Source organism: Aptenodytes patagonicus, chromosome 14 (assembly GCF_965638725.1).
Source record: "Aptenodytes patagonicus chromosome 14, bAptPat1.pri.cur, whole genome shotgun sequence".
Taxonomy (NCBI): Eukaryota; Metazoa; Chordata; class Aves; order Sphenisciformes; family Spheniscidae; genus Aptenodytes; species Aptenodytes patagonicus.
The window spans coordinates 8,068,074-8,093,882 of record NC_134962.1 but is presented as its reverse complement, the minus strand read 5'-3'; the positions used below and the strand labels follow the sequence as shown (position 1 = coordinate 8,093,882).

At 42.0% G+C, this 25,809-nt stretch overlaps 1 protein-coding gene across 1 annotated transcript in view; it reads left to right on the top strand.

Moving 5' to 3' along the window:
- Positions 1–8,725, top strand: part of TSHZ2 (teashirt zinc finger homeobox 2) — a 223,926-nt gene extending 215,201 nt beyond the window's left edge. The window contains exon 3 of the mRNA XM_076352350.1: positions 8,438–8,725. The gene's annotated coding sequence lies outside the window, so the exon portion shown is untranslated. The remainder of the gene's footprint in view (positions 1–8,437) is intronic.
- The last annotated feature ends 17,084 nt before the right edge of the window (positions 8,726–25,809 follow it).

The following is a 25,809-nucleotide window of genomic DNA, read 5'->3' as shown; positions in this document are numbered from 1 at the left end:
TCCTCACAAAGAAAGGACAAACCAGCATACTGTACGCTAATTCACGTAAGCAGCCCTCCTCTCCTACTGATTAATGTTTTCTGCAAAAAGTAACCCAGACAGGCATAGTCTTAGATTTCAAGCATTTTTCCGGATGTCTCTTTAAAGGCCCTGGTCCTCAAAGCGCTTGAGCTCAGTCAAATCAGTGATGGTAGTAGGTGCGTCTGCCTAAAGATCAAGATTTGAGTGTGTTTCCATTCTACAGCAGAAAAAAAGACATGGAAGCGTGAGCCTTCCCAAGGAGGTATGGCTTGGATGGGCTGGGCACATTGCGGAGCAATCAGAAATACGTGCTGACACTTGGAATGATGAACCATACTTTTCTGGAAAGGCAAAGCCTCTACCCATTAAAAAACCCAAATCTTTTTATCCAAAAACATAGATTTAATCACACCAGATTTGTTAAAAATTTACCAGCAGTAGCAGTTTCTGTTTCAAAACATGATCCCATTCTACCACGACAAAATGTGACAGAAGACCAAAAAGTTAAACTGAACAGAATAAACTTGAGAACAAATTTATGTCCTGCAAATTCTTTCACATGAAAAAAAAAATCTTATATCTAGGCATGTTACAACTAGTTCAGTCTGTCTTAAGGCAATAGTAGCTGTTGTTTTTCTTGCAGAAAATGTGGAAATCATCAGAAGAAAATTAACCAGAACTCATCCTTGTCTGAAAGGCTGAGAGACTCACAAATTTCAAAAATCTTTTTCTATAGGAATGCTTTATACAAAATCTTTGTGAAGTACAATCCCGAGAGTAGTCGTCTCCCAGCACTGACAATGTCTGCTGTTCCAGAGGAGACGGTGTGTGATGTACCGTCCTGAAATATTGTCAGCAAGCCTGGAAATATGAAGGCACTTTCATAGCAAGGCAGGGATGAAAGGAAAGAGGTTTGGGTTTGCTTTTTTGTTTTGCTTTGTTTCTTAGTCCTAATAAAATGTACCAGCGTGCTCTTAACTTCTCTCCTCCCATTTTGTTCAGCAGAGAAAGGGAACATAATTCTCCCGCAGAAGAGTTATGGTGTTCAGGAGAGAGGGAAGAGGTACAAATTCCTTCCTGGAGGTGTTCGCTTTGGCCAGTGACACGTTTGTGTAATATCAAAATAGCTCTGAACACAGAGATAGGATCAGCATCTCCCTGCTCTCTAGCGTCCTTTACTCTCTCTCAGTGAATCTAGACATTTTAATGGCATAGCTCAATAGGTGGGGCTGGGAGAAAACCACCCACAATAGCCTCTAGCTTGATGATTAAGAAATTCTCTTCAGAATTGAAAAAATGTGGGGTTTAATCTAACTGGGGATAATATCACAAGGGAAACAAGGAGGCAGTTGAGGAATTATGTAGCAGTTGAGTAAACGCAGATGACAAATTGGCCTTTTAAAGCACCTAAATTAATTGGGGAAATCTAGCTTTAAGTGACGCGCCAGTACCTCCTGACATCCATCTATGTAAACCCGGGACTTGAACCCACCGCCAGTGTCCAGATGGTTGAACCATAGTTGCTTTGTCTTATCGGCTCTAAATGCACTTTTTTCAAGGTGTGTTACAAAAGCTATTTCTCTTCTGGGATCTATACAGGTGGCATTTTAAAATGTAGCAAGCACCCAAGTCTACAGAACCTGCTTGTCACAGAAAATGACACAGTTTGCATATGACCTGTAATGACAGTTGCTAGTTGAAAAGAAACCAGAAATTCAGCTATATCTTCCACACTTTGGTTGCAGCTGCCATCAACTAAATCTCTATCCAAGGGCAGATGGTGCCCTGTACAATGAACAATTTAATCTTTAGCAAATAGAGAAACTTTGCCAAAAAATTCCACATTTTTTTTCTCCAAGAATAGGCTGTCAATAACATGTGCTCTCAAATACATTGTGATTTGGTGACTATACTTTATTTATAGGAAAAACCAAAAATTAAATGTTTTCTCTCTTTTTTTTTTTCCTTTACAAGCCTGTGATCCTTCCAGATACCCCTGTACCAGGCTTTGTCTGTGTGCAGAAGTGATTCGGAGGGACCAGTTAAGTGTCAGGATACTTCTTTGTGTCTGTTAGATATCATGTGTGCTCTTCTTTGTTACTGAGCATGTGTGTATCCTATGTCACCTTGAGGCCCAAGCTGAGATCAGGGGTGAAATCTTGGCCTTTCTCAACGCAAGTGGCAGAAATACCACTCTCTCCACCAGCCCAGGATTTCATCGCGTCTCTGTGAAGACATGGGGAGCGGCAGCCCCCCAGTTTTTCATCCGACTCCATCTATCAGCAAAACAGCTGAGGCGTGCAAGGAGGTGAAATGATTTGCCTAAAGCTATGCACACCAGATCTCTGGGGGTGGGAACCAGGTTTTAGCACCCAGCTCGCTCTCTTCCTTTCCTCTCCTGGCTACCTCCGAAGGAAGTGAGGACGTGCTGAGCATGCGTTGCTTCTGGCAGCAATGCTGGTTGCCCCTCCTGCACCCTCCCTACACACGGCATCGCTGCCTTAGCTGCCTGGGCCCATGCAAAGACCTGGATTGCCCAAACTATCAGGGGAAAAAAGAACATTCTTCTTGCTGACTTTTCTCAGCCGAAATAGCCCCCGATCTGTGGCATCGTACAGTCAGCACTGCTGAGTGGTCGCATGTGGAGGGAGGAATGGGGCTACTTCAGCCAGCAGCGCTCACCTCCACCCTTACTGCATCTTTCATTTGCCCCTGTCTTTTGGGGAATGTGTCTCATCATTCTTGCTCTTAAAATACTCCCGGATCTTTTTCTAGTCATTCACAGAAGAAACTGCCTGCCCTCTGGGGAACTGCTCAGGCTAACAGATGTCAGCATTTTTGCAAGCCGTGTCGTTCAGGTGGATTTGGAGGATCTAACTGTATTTGTTCAGGGATGTCTAGTAACCCTAGCGAGCTGGGCATTGCTGCACATATTCAGTAGCTCTGATTGGGCTGCTTTTTGTCTAGAAATACATATATATACTTACATATAAAAATATATTTGTACATTGTATTTGTACATAAAATATAATGTATATGCAGAAGAATTTTTGCATCTCTCTCTTAGGTCTCAGGTGGCACGATTGGCCCACATACATGCCTACACGTTTTTCATGCCCCTAAAATGTCAGCATTGCTGTACCTGTGCAGCCCAGCCATGGTGTTTGGTACTGTTATTCCACAGTTCCTGGCAGCATCGGATCGCTGTGTTCACTGTACTGTGCACAATACAAATAGGGAAATGCTTAAGAGTTTGGTGAACCAGGGTCACAGCTAAAAAATCTGCCATACAAAACTATGTGCAGATATCAGAAGTTTCTGAAAACAAGAAACTCAAAAAGTGAAAGGTTTTGGGGTTTTTTTGGCAGATTTCAAGGAGATTCTTCTTTTATACCCCAAAACTGTCGGGCTAGGCCAGCTGAGGTAAATCAGCATAACTTCATTGACCTCCTGCAGATAAGGTGTTTTGCACCAGCTGCAGATATGCACGCTGATGATCTTGCTGCTGAAATCCAGAGGTCTTTTATCTGGTCTTGGCCTTAGCCTCTTAGCAAAGTATCTTCAACAAAGGGTTTTCTGAGATAAATGCAACTTAATGACTTCAAGTTTTTATTAAATGTAGTTTCCATCATCCCAGGCAATGAGGTCTCTAAATTCCTCCACCTGGGTGTTACCACAGTCAGACAATTGTGTATTTAGGCAGACACACCCCAGGAACATCTGAGCTAGAGCCCACATTTCATTTCCATTATCTTGTCCCACATTCTCATAAGCTTAGATCATGGAACAGAAACACATTTTACTTTTACAATAAAGGAGACCTTTTTCCACACTCCCCTCTCCGTGTGGCTGATGGCTTGGGTTGAACACGCAGAGTCCGGTGCCTTCTGCAGGGACATGAGGGGCTCAGGGACCTGCTGGTGACCATGGTGGGTTGTGCTGCGTGTCCTCCTCTCCCTGTGCTCTGCTGCTGGGCAGAAGCTGACTGCAACTTCTGTGCAGGGCACAGTGCAGTTTCTTGACACGACACCCTTCAGTATGAAGAACATTAGGGACCTTTTCCTGCTGGCATCATGTGGAGCCTCTGCATGTGTTTGGGTGGGTGCTGCACCCTCAGCAAAGAACGAAGAACTGAAAGTATTAGTTTTCAGGAGGGTTATTCTTACCTCTCCCAAAATTCTTTCCCACCCTATTAGAGTGTGTTTTCTGAAACAAATATGTTCTATTTATTTATTTAATGTGTTGTTAAATGACCTTCTGGAAAGCTATTCCTGCCGCAGGGCTTTAAAGTGGATGGGCAGGCATAACTTAAGAGAGCATGCTCCTTACAATCAGGATGAATCATTTGAGTAGTTACTGTTTAGATTGATATAATTTTAGTTATAATTATGGGTAACGAGAAGGCATTTAGAGTCTGTGATATTGTAATTCATGGTGAGAGGAGTCCTAAATGAAATAAAATATATCCAGATTTGCTTTTTCTCCCTATCTAGGTATTATGAACATAAGCATGATTCTTTAAGGAACAGATTTGCTGCTGCTGTAAAAATCTAGCAAAAGTAGGTCAAAAATGACATCTAGAGATAACATGTTTGGTAACCACAAAGGGACTGTCTGTGTCTTTCTATGTGGCCTTTTAAGAGTCCTGCAATTTATTACTGTAGGTACAGCTGCAGCATGAAAAGGTTTTGATCCATAAACTCCCATGGACTTCGGTGGGTGGATCACAGATACATGTTGTCATTTTTATTATCCCATTACACTAATAGAAGATGATAAAATGATATTAGCAAAGATCTGGAAATACAAAAAAAATTATAATTACATGAACCTGCTGTCATCTGCCTGGCTCTAGAGTACTGTCACACCTCAGACCGTGCCACTGAAGTGGTCAGTGTTCTCCTACAGAACCCAAAAAGCAAACAGTGACAGCAATCCCCAAGCAAAGGACTTGAAAACCACCCCATGAGTGGACAGCCCATGTCCTACCCCCAGGAAGCTGCATCATTCGGTCAGTGTGGCTTTTGGCCACAGAGAAAAGGGGGAAAGGAGACTAGAGAGAGCAAACGAAAGCATGGGATTTGGCATGTGTGTGCACATGTGTGCGTGAAAGAAAGAGCAAGCTCACCGCTGCTCTCATGAGCCAGGAGCCATGCAGGGGCTAAGGAGCACAGCTGAGCAGCGCTGGTGCCAGCCCGTGGAGGCCAAACACATGCGCGATTAGCTGTTGACATAACGTTGACAGTTGTCTCAGATTGCAGACATGTCTGAGAGTTCCTATTTCCAAGGTTTCACAGCTGTGTTTTTACGGCAAGATCTGAATGAGGAGAGGGAAGCTGTGCCATGGACAAGGAGTGGGAAGGTGCTCGTTAGAAGGAATCCTGAGTCCTGACACATCCACATTAAAATAGATACAACTTTTTACATCTGCTGATGGCTTGATAATTAATGTTAAATAAAAGCAAAGGTTCAGTATCTGCAACTGATATTTCACATATGCTATACAAGACATCAGCATAATGAACACCCTCAACTGCATTTTCATAACATAATTTAAATGATAGCATTTTCTTTATAGTACAGGTTGAACTACATTTCAACAAATGCCCGGGAAGCTACCAGCCTTGCCCATCAAGTGCTGTTTGAACAGCCAAGATGCTATGCCTTATACTGTGAGTGACAAGTTCTCCACATACTCCCTGAATCTCTTAGAGACTTGATAATGAAATACATAAACTATGACCCTTATTGATCAGGACTCACACTAATTAATTTCCCAAAGTCCTGTCCCAGCCTGCAGTGATGTCAATGCAAAAAAAAAAAACAAGGATGGAGACTTTGGTTGGCCAAAAGATCTAGGGGTGAAGTACTTATCCCATTGAAATCAATGGCAAGTCCCAACTGATTTTAGTTATGCATGGATGTTACCATTAGTCAAGTATATGGATGCTTAGCCTCAGAAGTTTATACAATTGTCACGAATGGCTTTTATACCAGTGCTAAATTAAAACCGCCTGCACGCATGCAGCAGTGCAGAGAACCCCCTCCAGCTCCTGGGCTCCTTGATCCATCTTATCTTTCCTCCAGCAGCAAAACCAGCTGAAGAGGTTTCCACCCTTGTCCGGTGGCTGTGCAGTCCCAGCCCTGCACTGGCGCCTCCTTTTGGAAGTGTTTGTGTGGCCCCTCGTGAGCTACAGCAGGGATGGATCCGCTTTACGGCTGGGGTGGTGCAGACCCACGGACAGTTGCAGGGACGCAGCTGAGGATTGTGTCATACCATGGGGAGGAAATGATAGGAAGGGGTGAGAGCTTCTGAAGCGGGTTTGTTGCCAGAAGAGTTTCTTGTGGACCTACACCTTGACTGATGTGTCTCTGAAGAGTTCTGCCAAGGGTTAACAGTGTTCTTAATGTTGCTCTGTGCATGGTCCCCTTGTGACGTGGGAGTGACCAGGAATATTACTAAGCTGATTTTACGTCTGGTCTAATACGAAAGTCCAAGGACCTTCCTCACAACGAATCAAAAGAAAAGGAGGCAAGAGTTTGGCTTTTCAGTTTTCCAATCCAAGCCCTTGATAAATATTTCCCACTGGCAGAGAACCAGTGCTCTGCAGTTACTTTGCTTCAAACGAAGACTCCTTCCCAGATTTAGCACTTTCAGTAATACTACATGCTGCTTAATTGTCCTAACGACATTCTGGAGGCAGAGTTGAATTAATCAAGAGTTATCGCTCCTGCAGTCAGCTGTTTCACCACCGCTCCTCATGTTGGCCTATGCAGGACCAGCCCATAGTTTCTGTGTCCTGCACCCATGAGTTAGGCAGATGCTCTGCACGTCAGAGCTGCTACAGAGCTTGATATGACCCAAGGCAGGACTTATGTGGCATGCCACAGGTAGCTTTCCATCCTGGTGAGGGCTGCAAAATCTACTTGGAAAGGTAAAGTCAAATGTCTGTGCCATCTCCGCAGTCTGCACTTGGATCATTTTCAGAGGGTGATTCTGCAGCTGAGAACTTGGCCGCAGAAGCAGCACCAGCTCATGGCATTACTGTGTTTCAGCTCTAGGCTTTACAATAGTAAGGCTTCTGGACTTCTTTAAAACTTGAACGATGTGTAAACTGACACAGCTTTGTCCTTTTGCAGTGAAAAATAATAGCTTTGCAAAGTGTGAATTGCTCTGGAGTGTTACCTCTGAAACCTAAAGACAACATTTTAAAGTGTCAACATGGACTGCTTTTAATATCTTTTAAGTGGGAATAATGATCTAAGGTATTCGCCACAATTTCAAACTGACTTCCGTGCATCCTCAGTTGCCAAAAGTCTCTACATTCAGCTGCCAAAACCTCTTCTTCCCTTCCAACAATTTCTCCATAGCAGGTTTGGGTTGCCAATGCAAAACTCGGCATCACTGTGAAAACTGAAAAGGTGAAGATATTGTAAAATAAACCAAATTATAAACTAAATAGCATGGAGTCAATGGACTTTTTTGTTTTCATATGGAATTTTTTGAAAAGCTGAGTTTATTTTACTTTAAATAAAGCTACTACTGAATTTCCAGTTGATTTAGCCAGAACACAGGGAACACACCGCAGGATTTGAGTTGTGTTTGCTGAAACGTCCATGGCCTTGAACAGATAATATATTTTTCAGTAACATATTTCTCTTTGCCTGCTGTTGGTCTTTTTTCCTCTGTGCTCTCTCCAGATTGACTTTCACTCTACTTATTGCCTGCCTCATTTCTCACCCTATTTTTCCAGTTGTTTTTTCTACTGCTTTTCTCAGTATCTTTCTCCCAGGTTATAAGCAAAACAGAACTCAACTCTGAGCTGAACTTTTAAACCCACATCTTGAAATTAAGTAAAACAAGCACCTTCTGTCTCTATATAGAAGTAACTTCACAACTTGAGTCACTTAGCACTTTTAGTAGTTGCAGAACGGAAAAGGTCCATTGGAAGAACGGCAGCTTTTAGTGTTGGGCAGCGGAGGTGCCTTAACAACCAGAAATAACACAGCAATAGTCAAGTAATTTAAACACAATGTGGGTACCAAGATGCCCAACTCACCATGACGATTTTAGAGCATATTCTTGGCTGGTAGCAGAAAGAAGCTCATTATATCGCCCAGGTTTAACCAACATGAGGGAAAAGCAGAGATGCAGAGTAACACACTCAGTGGACCAGGCAGCAGCATCAGCTGGAGTTTACCCACTAATCCCCGCACAGTTACGGAAGTAAGGATCTGGGGTTTTTTTATTCACGCTTCCGTGTCCTTGCCTTTTTGTGAGCCTATGGGTGGACAACGTAAAGCAAAGCTGACCCGTTTCCAGAAATTTCTATTGATAAAAGTACATATTCAATAAAATCTGGAATCATGATTAGAAACTTGGTAACGATAGTTGTTATTATTATTCTGCTTGCAGGACGAATGCCTTAGTTCCAGCTCTCCAGCCCAGGCTTCCCGCACCCAGCCCGCCTCTGCGCGCGTCACTCCGATCCTGACATTGAACTCACAACAACCCGGACCAAGAAGACTGCCAAAAAATCTCCTGCTATTCTTCTTCATCCTCACTAACAATTTGGTAATGAAGTATTGATTTCCACTCCCCTGCTTATGGACGATATTAGATTTTCATTGATAAACTGCACTGGGGCTGTCTGGTCTCCACTGTCCCTTTTTGCTGTCACTAAAACAAAGTGCCACTGAAGTAAGATAATGACTGAGAACATTGATGTACTTATTTCGTCAATTTGTAACACTTGACAGGAAAAAAAAATTCTTCATAGTTTAATGTCCAAGTGTGCTACACAAGATGCAGTCACACTGGAAGCTTTACTTTTCATGGTAATGTCCATTTCCTATTTATAACCCCTTTGGGATAGTTTGTCTAAAGGAAATGTTTCTATTCTGTGCAGCTATTACTGTTGCACCTGGCTTGCCCAATCCAGTCATTGCACTAGGGATCAATACATCACAGTAAGTACAAGAATTATTAAGTTAAAACAGATTCTGAGCCAAAAAACCTCTGAACAATGTTAATCTTCTGTGCAAGTTGTTCAAATAGTTATGCTTAACCATGTTGCTGCCAAAGATTTGTTTAAAATGGATTATTTTCAGTTTGTTTTATTCCACAGATATTTATATATATTTAAATCTCCATTACGGTTTATGACGAGACATATGCGATGGAGTGATTTTTAAACAAAAGTACTATTGTTAGATTATTGAACATTATATATATATAGGTATATCTATATATAAATATCACTGTATAAATATCTATATATAGATATAAAAGAATAAAAGTAGAATTCCTTTCTCGGTTAGGTGAGTGTAAATCTAAATCTCTCTGTTGTAGTCAATGGAGTTACATTGGATTTATGCCACCATAAGTGGGATCAGAATCTGGTCTTCGCGCTTTCTGTCCGCCTGGCTAGTACTGCCGGCACGGACAGGCTGGAAAGCATAGCTGTCTTCAAGTCAACCGAGACCTAGGGAGAAGGGGGCTACAAAGATGGCAATTTCAAATTTGTGCTTGTAACTTTTTTCATTAAAACTTTGAGCTCCCAATTTTAATTTGTGGAATATTCACGTTAATAATGAGATCTAATTAAGACATCCATTAAAAGCCCGTTAAAGTTAATTTAACGTAAAAATTCCAATAGAACTGTATTACATTTTCTCCATTAAATTAACGTTATGGATTTTTAACGGATGTCTTAATTATACATTATTATTAACGGGAATACTGTATTACACAGGTTAAAATCGGGTCCTGAGTCAACTCACAAAATCTTCCAGGATATGCTAATGTCACGAGTCTCACGTTGCCTAGTGCAGTGCTTGGAAAATCAGGCGCAGCCCTGTTTACTCTCGCTGAGCATTTCCTCGCAGCGAAAGCAACCTCCAGTAGACAAATCCATCTCTGCATTTAACGATGAACTTCCCTTATTCTCAAAGGAAAAATAAGTCTAGATCAAGTTGTAAATCGCTACTCCGTTGCAAATGAAATATTCAAAGTATGCTAGGCACAAGCTGAGAAGAGGATCTTTCTCAAATAAGAGAGGGCTTTGGGGTGCCTTTTCTATTGTTTTATTTTAGACGTTCAAGGATATAATCGAAGTGCAGCATTCACAAAATCAGACTAAGTAAGCTTACTGCATTCCCTGTGGCTTATGCAGAAGGGCCTGGTTTGGCATTGTTTGGGAAATTTTGACATGATCCCTAAACTCAACATGGAGGAGAAAAAAAGGCCCTTCTTATTTACCTCCTAGGGAAAGTGTTGCCCTTATGCCACATATAATAGCAAATTGCTTTTTTTATGGCATGCATAACCTAGATGGGAAAAAATATGGCGCTTGAGGGAAGGAGGGAAAAAGTAAATGAAGTTCCAGGAATGTCATTCTGAAGTAATGAGGCATGGACAGAAAATATACCCCTCACATCATCGGATTGAGATGGCAGTCGAAATAGCTTCATTGAAGTGTCAGCACTCATCCATCAATCAATCATCCACAAGGAAAAATAGCGACAGTACAACAGGGCGGCTTTTATGGGATTTACTCATGGGCATAGGGAATAGCAGCTCAAATGTAGTTCTGACATGAAAAGCAAGGTGCTGATATTATTTTTTATGATGGGAGGATCATAAAGTGAATTGAGAACAGTGAGGTCTGTCTTTGCTTAACCTATTCAACTGGAAATGAACGGAGCTCAACTGGAAACGAGCAGAGCCTTCAGATGGGTTAAGATTGAAGCCTGCACCGTGCTGAGCACCGGCCATTGACAACAAAACTCTATTAAAGCAAAATCAATGCATTAGCATCGAGCTCCTCAGAAGCTGTTAAATTGCACAGCCCAGTTCAGAGTTATTAAGTGAAGTTGCACAAGGTGGGTCCTGTGGCGTGGACCCAAAGGCAGCAAGTGCTGTGGTAAAATGCCACTTGGGAGAAACCACATGTGTATCCCCAGCCCCGCTCCTTTCCCCAAGCTTTTGGATGCTCTAGAAAAATATTTGGCTCATTGCAGCATGCAACGGGTGAAGTTCCCACCGACTTACAATGGCCTTGGTCCTGCACCCTGTCGCAGCTGGGCGTTTTGCCATGTGCTTCAGTAGAAACCCTCCGTGCCGTACGTTTTGCTGCTTGCAGTCATGGCCAAGCCGCACGGATGCCAACAGGGGCTGCTGCCGGGAGTGAGGAGCCCTCATCCCACAAGAGGGTGGCTCTATGGCCCCGGCCAGCCTGCGGCATCTGGGGCTGGGGCTGCTCAGGGCACCGGCTGCTCGGTTTTGGCAGAAAAGAGGTTTCCCTGGCGCCCCGTAGCCGGTGAGCAGTGAGCTCGTGGTGACAATAGGAAACACCGTCGCACCCTCAGCTGCCCCAGCCCCAGCCATGCCGGCACTGGGGACCCCAGAGCTGAAAACCTCTCTCAAGGTTTTTGGGAGGGCCGGTCCCCCCGAGGGAGGTCTAGCCAGCCCAGCAGCGTGTTTTGCTCAGGAATCTTCGCTCCGGCACAGGCAAGTGCGGGAACAGCTACTTCATTTAAAATCTGGCCACAAACTTTTATTACACAGTGCTAAACCTTGATTATTTTGCCTGCATTGCTGTCCTCTGGGAACATTTTAGGTACACATTTGAATTAAGTGATTTTTTATTTTTTTTTACAATATGATATAAAACAAGAAAATGTACGTCTCCTCTCTCTTTCTCTGTACGAAACTGGATGAGTTGATAGTTTATCTGTCATATAAATCAGGTAACACAGAAAATCATTGCATCTTTTCTCTCTTGTATCTACTCAATATCTATCGTTCTGACTTTTATTCTTATTGGAGATCATCAAAACATTAATTAAAAGCCTGGTGATCAAACAGCCAAATATTTATGATTCACATCCGTGCTTATTAACAAGTGGCATATTGATACACCACATATCTAAGCTGTTTATGCTCTTGCACTGCAATAAAGCAGCAAGAATTGTTACCCTTACACACTGCTTTGAGAGATTTATTCAGAAACCATAGCTCCCTTCCTGCCACCATCCATGTCAAAATAAGCCATATCACCTTAAAAAGATGTTCTATTTTAAAAGAGGGAGACGTAATTAGCATCTCTTTGGAGCCTAATATATAAGAATTTCAGTGGATCAGTCTCAGGTGTTTTTTCCAGGCTCTTATTATTTAAGCTGAGAGGGAGAAGGACACTTAACTTTAAAAATGGCTGTCATTAGTACAATAATAATTGTTGGTTTAAAAAAAAATCTTTGAGAATCCGCTAACAAACCTGCCCAGTAATTACTTGTCAATGCAACTTATCATGGGTTTTATTACCTACTTGCAAAAGTATTTACAAGACTGACCTCCCTAGCTTTTTTAGAGCTCATGGAGGATATAAGAAGTCATTTTAAAAATCAATAATTATATATTAACACGATAGGGGTTGAAGCCTTCCAAGCCAGTTTTACAGGCTATTGAGTTAACTCTCACACATTCAGATGGCAAGGATTTTTTCCCTAATTTTTGGTCTTATTTCTTTCCTTAATTGTGTTTTGGTACAGTACCATATTTATTGACTAATTTATACCCACAGTTCAGTTCCTAAAATAGAATAGTCCCACAGGGAAGCATCCGTGCAGGCTTTGCAGGGAAAGCAAGCTGCCCTCGGTGATCGGGAAAGTACAAAAGTAACAGAGTTTTGGCCCAGGACAGCCTCTGGGTGAGAGCTACCGAGGGGAGATTTGCTTTTCTATAGCATTGCTCTCTGCTAATTACTAATGGCCTGATCCTGCCATGAAGGCGCTGCTCTGGTTCAAGCACAGCAGCTCAGGTCAGCCCTCGGTTTGGTCTTGCTGTGAATATTAGCTTGCAATCAAACCTGTTGAGAAAACACAAGGGAATGAAAGATGGCAACCTAATTTTTGGCAGAGATTTCCTCCCAGTGAAGAAATGACTCTGTTCAGCGCCCGAGGCCAGGCTGGGCTGAGGCCACCATCCCCGTCCCCTCTCCGCTTGCCATCGTAACTCTCAGGCTGGAGAAAGCGCCTCGGCTAAGTGGAGGTGGATCTCCGTCACATAGGGCTTTTGTCTTCGCAAACAGATATACGATGCAATTTATATTTAAAATTCTCTCTATAAAGACAGTATTGATCACAGATTCCAGATCAATATGTTGCAATTACAGCAGGCTTTAAAGGCCATCTGTCCCCAAGCAAGAGCACTGATAAAACCACCTCTATATATTTTGGAAAACTGCTACTGGTATGTGCCCATCTTCTTACAGTACAACCTGACAAATCATTTTTGCTCCTAGGAAGCTGTGTTTAGGAGCTACATAGAGTTGTAATTCCTGGCTACTGGCCACCCCAGAGGAGACCTCAGACCAGCTTCTCGTTGGGTTCCAAAGTCACAACAGGGTCAGTGACACTGTGGTTTTGCTGGCCTGGTTTTCCGGCTCCACCTCACAATTTATCCCACAGGTTGCAACTTTCCTTTTTGCCAAACCTCTGTCCTCGGTTGAAAATGGTCAGCAAGAGGTTATTGAATTTCACTAAACCTAAGAACTTTTCAGTAATGCTGCTGGAGAGTTTGAGCTGGACATTGGTAGGTGTAAACAGCCTTTTTTATATGTGACAGATTGGACCGCAGCGAACGTAACATTTTGAAACTTGTAACTAAAGAATAAATGACATGCATCTGAAGGCAGATTTCAATTCACATTTCATCAAACTGAGGTCCTAATTTGTCAGCACCTGAAGTCAAGATAAGTCTTTCTGTTGATGGCCCTGGATGAGCCACTAGGTAGTTATTCCAGAAAGAAATGCTCCCTGGGTTTTCTTTTTTCTTCTTAATTACTCTCTGCAGTGATTGACTTCACACAAGCACGCAGAATTTAGGATTTTTATTCTCCAGTTGTCTCCTGAAGGAAAGTGAAAGAATAAAAAAAATAAAAATAATGGGTTTACAGTGATAATGGAAGCCGACATACCTTTGCAAATGAACACATGCCAAGCGTAAAAGCCCGGGGAGAGGGTGTGCATCCCGCACATGCTGTGCCGCGTCCCGCCGGCACGTTCCTAATCTTCCCTGCAACCGCCTCCCTCCGATTTCATTTCAGTCTTCAGCTTTATTTATACCAACTTCTAAAAAACAGAAGCCAGATTCTGAATTCATTTATTCTGGTGTAAATCCAGAGCAACTCCTTCGAATTCAGTATGTATGTTTACCCTCTGTCTACACAGCTCCAAACACTGTCCTCATGGTCCTAACCTTGGATTCCTAACATGTTTAGATGGTTTTGAAAACAACTTCAGCAAACAGTCTCTAGCTTTGTGCAGATTAAATCTAAGGCACAGTCTGCACTTCAGAAGTTTTATAGTTATGTCAGGGAAGTGATTGCAAAACTTTGTTATTGATGTGACTATGCTGGTTAAAAGTCCTAATGTAAAAACAGTTGTATCGCTATAAAGCACTTTATACTGGTACAGCTTATTTTGCTTTGCTGGACCACTTTTATACCAGTGCAAGCACTTTTATCCCGGTATACTTCAGTCTACACTCGTGGTCATTTTTTGTTTTAACTATGCCGGCAAAAATGTGAAGAATAGATGAAGTTTAAGATGACACTGTTGTTTCTTGTACCAAAGTGTCTGTACAATATTTTCTTTGAGAGTATTTTTAAAAGTGAAATAGCTGTACCACTGGACTTAACTGCAGAGTAATAAACTTCCAGTTCATCATCACTCTCAGCTCATGAAATGTCTTCAGGCCTTTGTAAAAAGCCCTGTTTGAGACAACAGATTAAATACTAATCCTAGCAGGTCGTACATCTCCACTTGAGTTCATACCATCTAGCTGAGCAAACTTTTTTTTTTTCTTTTTTGATCTAAGTAAAGACAACAAATTCTTTCATTAGACTTCTTAGATGAGATAGCAGGGAAAAAAACCCAATATTTTAAAAAGAAAATGAAAATAACATCTTGCAAAAATGCAGCTACATTAAATGCAAGGAATGCTTTCCCTTGTAACCCACATCCCCGCATGGGCATCAGCCCCAGGTGAGGGATGTATTTACAGTACTTAAACATCCATGCAATTGTCTCAAATGTGGAAGATTTATATGGGCAATGTTTTCACTTAGTAACTAGTCCGTGTAACATTCAAAAATTACATATCTGTATGTATCTAGGTAGATATGCAGCTATATACAGATATCTACCCCTGTATACATTCATATATTTGTGCATACACTGGCACACTATATACGTGTGCGTGTATTTATAAACAGGCAACAATTCTGTGGCTGAAGTAACAGCTGGGCACTGTTGGCACCAAGCGAAACAGCAGATACCTTCAGGATGTACAATGCAGTGTTTTGGCTTTATAATGCAGCAAATGCTGGAATGTGCAATACAGGTTGCAAAAGCTGACAAGCTCAACAGTTCTTATTTGGCTCAGGGTACTTCACTGTCATACGTCTCTGGTACAATATGCCCTTTCGTCTAGTGCTCAGGCACCACTTACTAATCCTTTGTTGGGGTTTCTTTTTTCTGTACGTTTGTTTTGGGTTTTATTACCTTGAATATGTCAGCACGAATCACGCAAGACCCATCCCCACTTTAAATAATAGAGCATAGTTGGCCATAATAGTAAATTTGACAGTTTTGCTCTGCCCCAGCGCTTGTGGTATGTAGTAAGTTTGTTACTGGCAGCATCTTCAGGTTACATCTGTGACCCGTGGTGTTAGGTCTAGAGTTTTGTTTAAAAAGTAAAAAAAAAAAAAAGAATCAAAAGGTCATTTCTCTTTAAAAAAAAATGTATATACTACAAATCGCAAAAAGGAAAGATTAAACACATTTTTTATATTAACAACGCAAATGGGACTCCTTTCCGAGAGGACTCACGGTGACTTTATCTGTAGAATGTTTCAGTGCTTATGCACTAATTTTGTAACAAGTGCATGCTGTATAGAATATATTGCCTGTATACTTAGAGTGGAGGGGGGGCCAAGCTGCTTTTCATTGTGCACTGCAGCTTGTTTGGATGAAAAGTTACGCCTTTGATGCATTTTTATACTGTACATATTTGTATATATTAACTATATTGCCATGTTACGAACACAGATTTTGTTATATTTGCTTGTTTCGGTTTCCTACAAAAATTGGTCCATGATGGGGGATATTATTTTTTTTTTGTATAGAAAATCCGCTTGTAATTTTTGTTTGTTTGTTTTCTTGGTCATCATCTTTTAATGGTTCATAAAGGAATTAGAGATGAGTTTTTGGAGGAACTCTGAGAAGCAAGTCTGTGTTTGCATGAGACCTGCCCAATTGCTGGCTATAAAGGGGGGCGGGGGGAAGAGGGGAAATCTAAGTCAAGTTTTGCTTTTAAAGCATGCTTAGTCCCATGGGAAAACTCATACATGTACAATTATTCTGTTTGTATTTTATCTAATAGTGCCTGAATTTTTTTTAATGTCTTCTTAGAGGAACAATTCATAATTGTCAAAATTTGAAACATTAGCTTAATTTTGTTTTCATGACCTCTCATTTCTCCTCCTTATTTATTTTGTTGCTGTTTATAATGGGCCCCAAGGCCATTTCTGACATTGCAGTGTTCTTCTTCCACATTAAGGATGTTTTTAAAATTACTAAGATTATTGAGCCAACAGGCTGTTTTAATCAAAACCATGTTTCACTTGGTTTTGATGATTATGAATGGTCCTTACAATGGAAAAAACCCTTTCTGCTGGGAGGACCGTACCACCTAGTGGCCCTAAAGCTTCATCACAGATATGCATCTTCCCAATAGTTACCGTCTTTCTCAAAGCCTAGCTGGCAATTATTTGCTTATTATAACTAACTTAAACTAAACAAATTGATAATGTTAATGGCATTTTTTTTTTCTTTGGTTGATTGCTAAATAAATTCGTATAATTTATACTAGAGGAGATTACTGCTTTTATTGTTTTGGGTTCCCCCAAACCAATTATTAACAATCAGGACTATGTATCTCATTAAATTTAAATCAGGTCAAACCTATTTATCTAAGGCCTTTTCTGATTTACAGGAAGATGACTGTATTCCAGTGCATTTAAGATGTATTTCTGTGTATGATTTTGCAGCATTGAAATCTATTAACGGTGATTTTTTGTTCTGTATTTTTACCATGGTAAATACATTGTGTAAAAAAATAAAAAAAAAAATCCCTCAACTTTACCACAGAAAACATTACTTTTTATGCCCAGGGATTTTTTTTTTAAATAAAATCACCGCAGTTTTAGAACTGTAATTAAAGCCCTGAATAATAGATCACACATCTTTATCTGTTGTGTTTAAAAGGAAAAAAAATAGCCCAAACTGTTCACATAATCCTGAATGCCTCATTTCCATAAAAAAGGTTTCTATACATATATTATTTACATTTTTAAACATGGTAATTCTTTCCTTTGTGGCATAAAATGTCTCTTTTCCACTGCAGCTATTGGAAAGCGACTGCTCACATCTGAAATGTTATCGTAATTTGCATCAGGAAACCCAACTGCAGACATTAAGGACTTGGGTGTGTTCAATTATGATTTTGCTGGAGGCTGTCCCTCATTTTAATGCTGCACTCATTGAACTACCTTTCTGAAATCTAGCTGATATGGTTCACCATAGACATGCTTCACAACATCATTAGCTTTGCAAATGGCTTCATTTCAGTCAATGCAGACTTCAGTTTTGGCCAATTGTAAAATGGAAATTTGAAAAGGAAAAAAAAAACAGATGCACTTAAAACATGAAAAGAATTATTTATATGATAAAAATATATTTAGATTTTCAAAGCACAAGACTGAACAGAAGTGCTCTTTTTATGCTTTCTGAAGATGTTACTGTTAAAAGTCTTTCTACATCAGGCTTAATAAATCTGTAATGACATTTGATGGATTGATTTTTGTGTGGGTTTTTCTTTTCTTTCTTTCTTTCTTTTTTCCCACTTTCTTTCTCTGCAGAGAAAGAAAAAGACTGACCTGGAGAGGCTGTGGGAGTAAAAAAAACCACAGGAATGCGCCTGTTTCAGTAAAACTCTCGAACGATTTCTAGCAGCCTCCCTTCCCCTACATAATAATCACTTAAAATAAGAAAAAGGAAAAAAAAAATCCAAGTACACCACCCTGCATTTGTTTCTACAGATCTTTTTCTTTCCCTCATCTGGCTCCTCTGACCACTCCATGCCTGGGTTATTTATGGTGTAATCTACAGCGAGGCATTGGGCTGCTGTCACACAAATTCAAGGCTCGCTAGCCATAAACCAGGCATGATTGAGATACCAAACACCCTTCTCTCAAGTGCTCCACCTCAGACGGATGGCTCTGTTTAACACTTAGTTTCCCTAAGCACTCCCTCGTCCCCCGTAACGTCCCCCCTGAGCGGGGTGATGTGTCACGCGCCCGACTGCGTCAGCACACGCCGATGCCGCCCCGGCCGTGATGGGTTATTTACTGCTGATGAGTCAAAGCTCTCCATGGCAGAGATTCCTGAGACTTGTACTCATTAAATTTTGATGGGTACGGTATCACCTATTAGCCATATTTAATTGCCACTGCTCCTCCTCGCCATGATAAAATGCACGATGAGCGGCAGAGCCCATCTCCAGACAGCCTGGCCGGCTGCGCGGCCGCGGGCAGCCGTGGTCCTGAGGGCAGAGCATCCTCCCCACGCTGCTGCCAGCCTTTCTGTCCCCTCCACGCGCTCCCCCGTCACTGAAGGAGAGGGCAGTTGGCCCCACTCAGAGGGGAGGGAAGTGCAGGATGTGTCCCCCCACCCTGCCATCACCCTTCTCCTCGGATTTCCTCCAAATCACCTGCCTTTCCCAAGCCCCTCTCGGGGTCTGTCCAGCCTGGCATGGAGGACAGGGGCCACCAAGGCAGCACCCATCCCTCCTTCAGCCACCCAGCCCCAACGCACAGAGCCGAAGCTGGCGAAAGGCTCCGCACCTTCCTCACTCCTCCACCCGCTCCTTGGTGTGACTGTCCCACACCCACACAGACCCACGGCTGACCTGCACGAGCCACCCTTCAACTTCCACACGCCGGGCAGTTCATTAGCGAATACACTTAGGAGACAGTGCCTTGGATCCTGCAACACTGACTTTTTTTTTTAAAGTGATTTTTTTTTTAAAGTGATTTTTTTTTTTCAAGGAATATATTGCACACATTTCAAGAAACTCCTCTAGGGTAAAATAAAATATATATATAGATGGCTAAAATAACAAATGAATCATAAAACTTAGAGATGGAAAAGGACTATTAGATCATCCAATTTATCTTGCTGTCTGCCAATACAGGTTTGTTCCCCGCAGACCGCTCCCCAGGGCTTTGTCTAGCCTTTCTGACTTAACTCCAGCACGCAGGGTCCTCTGCCACTTTCCTGGGAAGAATAGTTAATGGGTTAGGCATGTTTTATAGGTACAGGGCCAAATCCTGGCCTGGAGGGAGTCTCACCTGCAAGGCGCACAGGCGTTGACACCAAATATTTTAATGACTCCACAGAGCAGCAATACACGCGCCGCTTGAGCGTGTTTCCACCTCGTGCCCTTGCACACGGCTGCTGGCCCACGCCACCCCGTAAGGGACCATGGTCTGCAGGGAGCCCTGTCCCGTCTATCCCGGAGCCCTGGGTCCAGCCGGCTGGGCAGCACCGGGGCTGGGCAGGATCAAACGCCTACCCATGCTGCAGCGTTCCTATATTGATGGAGACTGCCAAACCAGCTGCAGGCAGCTCTCAGCAGGCTTAAGAGACTGCTCTAATTTATTCCAAGGGTTTGAACTTGCATCTCTTTTTTTTTTTTTTTTTGTTTAATTATTGGTGATACACTCCAACAGAACAAACAAACAAATAAAATCAACCCTTCAGCTTCTCAGATGGATGTTTTGGCTACAGGGCAACTTTGAAAGCTGGTTCAACTGTTTTTGCTTTCATTTTTTGCTGCTCCTTAAAACTGTCTTGATTTAATAAAAGTTAAATGTTTTCATAGGAAAATCAGGCTGGGTGGTTTGTGATTCTTTTATGTACAACACGAATATTACATTATTCAACAATTCAGGAATAAATTTAATTCTGTCTGCCTTTGCTGAATGTTTTACAATTTAAATAGCTGGTCTGACAGTGAAGCCCGGGTACTAAGGAGAGATCGATTAGCTCCAGAAGGGCACCAAGGTCATGGTACAAAGGACTTCAGGTGGGACATCACCAGGCCTGTGGGAGGTAGGAGAGGAGACCCTGGAACCAGGGGCTGGGGTTTGCCATGGGGTTATCTGACTCACCTTCCTGAGACACCACAAAATGGGAAGGACCCACGGTTTACTCCGAAATTTAAAAAGCACGAAAGCGCCACCCAAGCTGGCTGCCCTTCACAGACAGCCCCGTTCATCACCCCGATCCCCTCCATGAGCGAGGGGTTAGACGGGCCGGGGACATCTCCGCGTGGGGCCATCGCTTACGCCCAGGCACGCACTGAGCTTTCCCGGGAGTTTGTACACAGCTGACGCCCCGCGTTTCTGAGTCAGTCTGGGGCATGGCTGCTGAGCACACCGCACCCAGCACAGCGGCTTGAGGGGTTTGTGTCACTCAGGGCAGCTTATTAGGAAAATTTATGGTCAGGAAAACAAAAGTTTAGAGGAACAAAAGGCAACCCTACATACCCTCAGCATCTGTTCCTGGCTCACACCGACTCCTCAGCCCCAGCTCAGAGGCAATTCTGGAGCAAACTGAGCTTTTAACTGGGCTCCAGACCTCAGGCTGTCCTTATGGAAAGAGAAGTAACAAACATCACAAGAAAAACAAACCGAAACGGAGTATAAAAGTTCAGGCTGTATTAAGTTGCTCCCCACTACTGGGAAGATCTTTCCTTGTTCACGGGAAGGAGTTGAGGCCCTGAGGATGATGATGGAGACCCTCCCGGGATGCAGCACACACAGACACCCCTGCAGCCCGCGCTTACCCCACCCAGGACAACGAGCTGGGAGATCCTCTCCTCCTCCACCCACCAGTTCACACGGGGAGCGGGAGTGTGCTGGTGTTGGCAGTCGTGCACAGGGCCAGACTTTTATCACGGCAGGTAGAAATAATCAACCACACCAAGTAACTGCCAGATTTAGGCTACGTGTACACGAGGACTGAGCAGGGCCCTCCTCGAATGATGTCTGCTCATCTGCCCTGTTTTTGATGATCAGCAGCGCACTCGGCACCATAAATGAGTACGCAGGAAAAGGGGTGTGCTCATACGGGATTCAGTCAATACGAGGATACGGTGGTAGGGTAAAGAAGGCACAAAACGGGCTGAGAGCTCTCGGTAGGTACCCAGCTCCCCGCTGCCCTGGGACTGTGCGGTACCTTCAACATCAGCTGCATGCCCTAAAGGAGTTCTTAACCAAGCTGTGCTTTGGGGAAACACAGTTCAAATACTGCCTTTATTTTTTCTCTGCTCATCAGACCACTGCAGTCTTCTGGAGCAAGGTCCAGACCACTCCATTTTGTAAAATTTAGGGCTTTGGCAGAAATGAGTTTTCTGCAGCCCAAACAGTAATCTGGGCTAAGCCCTTTGATGCCTCCTCTGATTGTCCCGCAAAAGACACCTAAGTCCCTAAAATGTCAAGTACGTCACACGTGTAAAGGGCCCTAGTGAGGGAGGAGGAGGCTTCTTGCAGAGACGATCAGATAAACCTCAACACTGACAAGAGCATTTGGGAAATGAAGACTGGCTACACACTGAAAATATTTATCGCAATGGTACTGGCACTTGAAAGGTATTTACAATATTTTTAATACGGAAGAGACATACTTTTGCTGGTAGAATGGTGCTTCTATGGCTGTAACGTATTTAGGGAATTTGTACAGATGTAGTGATGAACGCCACCTTTGAAATGTTGGGGAGACTCCGGCCTACTGGTCGTTCCTACAGTGACCAGACAGAACACGGCTGCAATGCTGAGGTTGGACATTTCAGGTGCTACTGCAAAGGAAACATTAAATTACATAAAAGAAAAATTGCCCAGAGAAATATGCCCTAAATATGAAGTAGGTTTGGGGTTTTTTTAAATTGATGCCAGTTTTATGTTAATACTCAACTTTAATCTATAAAGATGCAAGTATAGCTACAGTTCCTCAGTTACCAGAGCTGACTCTCCACCAAAAAGTCCTTTTTGCTGGTAGACTATCACTGGTCTTTATTTTTAAAGCCTTCAGAACGAAATTCACTGAATCTGGCTTTTTGAGCATGCAGTTCAGTGGTGTGGTGCAATTCAGGTGTGATTAAAGTGTCTTGAGTCCTGGCTTTATAATTCCAAAAATCACTGACAAGTAATAAAACCCAAAAGCCAGAACCAAAACTAAATCCAAAACATTTCTTTGCACCAGGATATTCAAGTATTCCCATTTAGTTGACAAGAACTGAACAGCATTAGAAGCATTTAAGAATTTTGCTTGCTTGTTTTTCTGAAGTAACTAATGAAATATCAATAGCTCTGGATAAACTCATCCTAGAATACGCTCAGGTTAAATTAAAAAAATGAGAAGCCCCTGAGCTTAGGAAAACAGCAATAATGCTAGGCTAGAGAAGGGGGAAATCACTTTTTTTTTTTTTTTTATAAAAAGTCCATCTGTAAGCAATTGTGCTAATGCTTTAAAGATGATCAGCTCAGGCTTCTGGAGTCAAACAGGAAAACAACCAAAATTCTTATCGGGAAAGAAATTTTTCAACCTGAAAACAGATTCTGTCAAAATGTCAAAGGCCCAGATTTAGGTTCTGCTAAGAGAGACTTTTACAAGACCCAATTTGAATAGAAATGTTGAGTTCAATTACCTTTTAACCTCAAGCAGAGGGAGGAAGACAAGCAATACAAACCCAAACACAATGCTGAAGGTAAATCAAAAAGAAACAGAAATTAAGAAGTGCCAAAGCTCATCCTGATCCGACTTTGTGGAACGCATAGAGCGAATGAACGCCACTAACAGTGAGAAGCGCAGTGGGAAGGTGTATCAGTTAAGGTGTTATTTGCACTAAAGTTTACCAAAAAATTGAGCCTGGAAAACACGTTAGCTGGACAATAAAGATAACTGAAGCGCAGAGCCGTTTCTCCTTGTTTAACTGAGAACGGAAGCCTGAGCTGTACGAAATACCTTGGCCTGCTGGCTGAAAACCTGGGGAGTTTCTGCAGGTTTTGGTGAGAGGTAGTTGGAAGAACAGAGGAGGAAGAAATGCAAGTTTGGTGAAAATGTATTTCTGAATTAATTCTAATTTCACTCAGTTGTTCTGACCTTCTCTTTTCCTTAACTATTTATGCTTAACTTTGACATTAAAATTTCATTCGGTTTGCTCAGAATTACTTTATTTAGCAATGTTTAATTAGATTTTTGAGAACATATATATATATATATATATTACAAATCCAGAAGTACCCTAAACTGAAATAACATTTAATGACAAAATGTGAGCTTTTTTTAATTGAAAAGGGGGGGCATTTTTTGCTTTAAGTGAAAACTCTTTCCTGATTTTCCAGAATTATCAGAAAACCAGGCAGCCTGTTGTTTCCCCAGCTGACACAGGTAACGCCAGCTCCTCCTGTTCACCACTTCCCACTTGTTCCAATAAACCGCACCAAAGATGGAGGGATGAAATCGCAGAAAGGTTCTTTGCAAGTAATTATTCAACAAGATGAAAAATCAGTAATTAGATCATGACTTTCATAGAGGATTAATGAAAATATTTTATATGTGGAAAAATGAGTTTTAAATGCCGAAGTGTTCCATAATCATTTATTAGACCAGATTTGCTCATGCAAATAATTTTGTACCTAAGATTCACTCAGAGAAATGTCTGTCTCATAGTGATGGGTACCACATTACAAAATGCATCATTTAATTAATCATAAGATCTTCAGCAGTCAAAAATAATGGTAGCCAGCAGCTAAACTGCACACTAAATCTTCTCTGTAGCAACACATTTCAGTAAATATCGATAGGGTGAGAAGAGAAAATTGGAGATGACATTTCTGTACCTACAGATTTCCTTTGGTTCATCCCACTTGTCGGTGAAGTTTTCTGGTTATACTGCGATTTCTGCTACGCAGATTATTTAAATAGGTCAACATCTTTCTGCATGTATGGTCTATTCTGGGGCAGCTCTGTGTTTGTTTTATTTTTATCTACTTTTATGCAATTGCTAATTAACTTATGAATCCAAAGTAAACTTGGCCTTAAGATGTATAGCACCTTCAGCATCGCAAGCTGCTGTCTCCTGACGGCTCATCTCTTCCTTTAGCTTGTTCCAGGTGGCTCTTCTTTGCTAACACTGCCATCTAATGCCCAAACACACTCTAAGCTCTCACTAGGAGGAGGAAACACGATGCTGGATTGCCTTTTCCGCATCATCTCTTGATCACAATGCTGTTGAGAGCCACCCCTTTGTCCACCCTAGAGCTTCCACCATTAATAAGAGCAAGCAAGAGGAGCAATGATGACTGTTTTTAGAAGTGCTCCACCCAACAACCTTTCCCTGTCTTGCAGAAGCTGAGGGACATTTGTGAAGTGTCAAAACAGCAGAAGCGATGAGCTCCTGGAGGCTGCGGAGCCCAGCTCAGCCTGGAAGCCAACAGCGATGGTATTTTGCATGTAGGGAGCTAGGGATAACATCAGTGGAAACAAAGGAAGGAAACTTCTAAAAAGGGAACGGTGTTACCAAAATCCAGAGTCCCCCAGTTCCAAGCTTCGTTATCCTGCAGAAAGATCCAGCTTGGTCCAGAGCTAAGTATGTTACTTTGCTTTCATACAAACACATACAGAAGGAGCGCGAAGCTGCTGTATCTGCCCTAAGCAGATCAGGCTCAGTTCAACTAGAGCCAATAACAAAATCAAGAACGGGGGATCTGGGAAGATACCACACCTTTACAGTTAACTCTTCAAAGAAAGAGGCGGCATACTTACAGATCTGTGGTCAGAACGGAGGCCAACATGGCAGTCTGAAAAGTGTTACACCAGGGCATTTCTTGTTTTGTAGTACCATGCTCAACCCAGCAGGCTGGTGTCTCTGGAGTCATACACCAACAGCTACTAACAGCTACTGATTTTTGCAATGTCTCACGTATGACCCAATACTGGACTCAGGATCTATCAATAATGGACTCCAAACTAAATAAAACTGCCTATCATATAACCGACCCTTGTTACAGATAACAATGCATGTCAAAATGAGCACTTGTAATTAGCATGTAGTTACTCAGTCTGCATAATTACACATGGTAATCAAGCTGTAGCATGTTTGGAAATGCTAGATCTCATTTTCCCCAGTAATCCCAAATCATATGAATATCTTCTGTAGGAACTACTACTTTAGATGTTATGAATTAATATTAAGATGAAATTGAATTAAATGTACTGATTTTAATGTCATGAATGCACTCATAACTATTTTTTCCCATGAGAACCATCTGCGATTTAGAGACTTGCTAATCCTAATTAAATGCACTTTTCTTAAGTGTGTGCAAATGAACAGAGAAATCTGCTCAGTAACGCACTTGCATATTTTCCTCTTTCACAAAGGGGAAGAAGAAACTGTTTTGTGACTTAGTATTAGATCTACCTCGTCAGAGAAAATGAGTGTTGCTTCTTGTAATTTCAAGACATATAGTAGTCTGACTACGTATCTTAACTGGCAATTCAGTGAAAGCATAGGAAGAAGATCCCTCAAACAAGTGTTTATAATGCTGATCTGAACGGTTACAGTCACTGTAGAGAAACACTGTATTTTAGTCACCTTCC